Source organism: Pseudoliparis swirei, chromosome 8 (genome assembly GCF_029220125.1).
Source record: "Pseudoliparis swirei isolate HS2019 ecotype Mariana Trench chromosome 8, NWPU_hadal_v1, whole genome shotgun sequence".
Classification (NCBI taxonomy): Eukaryota; Metazoa; Chordata; class Actinopteri; order Perciformes; family Liparidae; genus Pseudoliparis; species Pseudoliparis swirei.
The window spans coordinates 1,665,255-1,667,754 of record NC_079395.1 but is presented as its reverse complement, the minus strand read 5'-3'; positions in this window follow the sequence as shown (position 1 = coordinate 1,667,754).

Sequence of the window (2,500 nt, the reverse complement as noted above, 5' to 3'; positions counted from 1 at the left end):
AGCGTCTTTGCCCGGCTTCAGGACTGGCTGACAGAGCGCTACACAGAGCGGTAAGAAGAGGGGGCGGATCGCTGTTTATGTGAATGAACGGTGGTGCCATCCGGACCATGTGTGCGTGAAGGAGCGCTTCTGTAGCCCGAACATTGAACTGTTGGCCGTGGGGATGCGCCCGTACTATTTGCCGAGAGAGTTCACGTCCGCCATTTTGGTTGTCGTGTACGTGCCGCCATCAGCTGACGCTGAGGAAGCTGTGGACACCATCCACTCCACTGTGTCTGCTCTGCTGAATCATCAGCCTGGAGCGTTCATGACCATCACTGGTGACTTTAACCACACCACATTGGATAAAGCTCTGCCAACCTTCCATCAATACATTGACTGCCCAACTAGGAACAATAAAACTCTGGACTTGCTGTATGCTAATACTAAGGATGCATACAGCGCCACTGCCCTTCCCCCCCTCGGCAGGTCTGATCATGACCTGGTCCGGCTGACACCCAGGTATGTTCCTCTGGTGAAGAGGCTGCCGGTGACCACCAGGACTGTGAGGAGGTGGTCTCTGGAGGCTAACGACGCTCTACAGGACTGCTTCGAGTCAACGGACTGGGATGTGCTGTGCACGGGGAGGACATCAACAGTATGACCGACTGCATCACGGAATACATCAAGTTCTGTGAACACACCACCATCCCATCACGGACTGTGCGCTGCTTCCCCAACAACAAGCCCTGGATCACCAGGGACCTGAAGGCGCTTAACATGAAGAAAGCTGCTTTCAGGTCTGGAGACAGGGATGAGCTGAGGAAAGCCCAGCGCAACCTAAAGGTGAAGCTCAGGGAGGGCAAGGACTCCTACAGGAGGAAGCTGGAGGCCAAACTCCAGCTGAACAACACAAGGGAGGTGTGGTCTGGCATGAAGCAGATAACTGGCTTCAAGGTGGGAGGAGACAGCCAGGGGCTCCTGGAGAGGGCCAACGAGCTGAACTGTTTTTCAATAGGTTCAGTTCACAGCCCTCCCGTCTCCTCCACATCACACCTCCCAAACACCTCCTCCCCTCTGTCCCCTGCTGAGCTGCACATCCACCGAGCCCTCAATAACAATGGGCTCCTCCACCCTCCCCCTCTCTCTGTGACGACTGACCAGGTGAGAAGACAGCTGGAGAAACTACACCAGCGCAGAGCTGAAGGTCCTGATGGCATCAGCCCCAGGGTCCTAAAGACCTGCGCCACCCAGCTGTCTGGTGTCCTGCAGCGCCTCTTCAACCTCAGCCTGAGGCTGGGGGAGGTCCCGGTGCTGTGGAAGACGTCGTGCCTGGTCCCTGTCCCAAAGAAGTCAACACCATCTGGCCTCAACGACTACCGTCCGGCCGCCTCACCTCCCATGTGATGAAGGTGCTGGAGAGGCTGGTCTTGGCCCACCTCCGCCGCAGGTGAAATCGTTGGACCCTCTGCAATTTGCTTACCAGCCTCATGTGGGAGTGGACGACGCCATCATCTACCTGCTGTGAGCTCAGTCGCACCTGGATGGAACCGGTGTCTCTGTGAGAGTCACTTTTGACTTCTCCAGTGCATTTAACACCATCCAGCCACTGCTGCTGAGTGAGAAGCTGCGGTGGCCGTGTGGCGCCCACCATCTCCTGGATCACTGACTACTCACAGGCAGACCACAGTTTGTCAGAATGGGCCGTGTGCTGTCTGGAACGGTGGTCAGTGATGTTGAGCCCCACAGGAACTGTTCTGTCTCCTTCCTCTTCACCCTGTACACCAGTGACTTCCAGTACAACACGGAGTCATGCCATCTGCAGAAGTACTCTGGCGACTCTGCAGTGGTCGGGTGTAGGGATGGACGGGAGGAGGAGTACAGGGCAGTGGTGAGTGACTTTGTAAAGTGGGCCGATGAGAACCACCGGCTGAACGTGGCCAAGACCAGAGAGATGGTGGTGGACTTCAGGAGGAAGCGACAGCTCCTACACCTCTGAGTGTCCTGGGGGTGGACGTGGACATGGTGGAGGAGTACAAGTACCTGGGCGTCTCCATCGACAGCCGACTGAACTGGAAGGCCAACATCAACGCTGTGTACAAGAAGGGGATGAGTCGACTCTTTTTCCTGAGAAAGCTTCGATCCTTCAACGTGTGCAGCAAGATGCTGGAGTTATTCTACCAGTCGGTTGTGGCCAGTGTGCTGCACTTTGCCATTGTCTGCTGGGGAGCAGCATCAGTGACACCAGCCGTCTCAACAAACTGGTTAGGAAGGCTGGCTCCATCATCGGCTGCCAGCTGAAGCACCTGGAACAGGTGGTGGAGAGGAGGACGTTGAAGAAACTTGTGTCCATATTGGACAACCCGGACCACCCTCTCCACCACCTCCTACAGGGACAGAGGAGTACTTTCTCCAGACGTCTCCTCACGCTCCGCTGCCACAAGGAGAGATACAGGAGAACATTCCTGCCGACGGCTATGAGGCTCTACAACAGTTCACCTCTTGCCAGATCACCCTAACC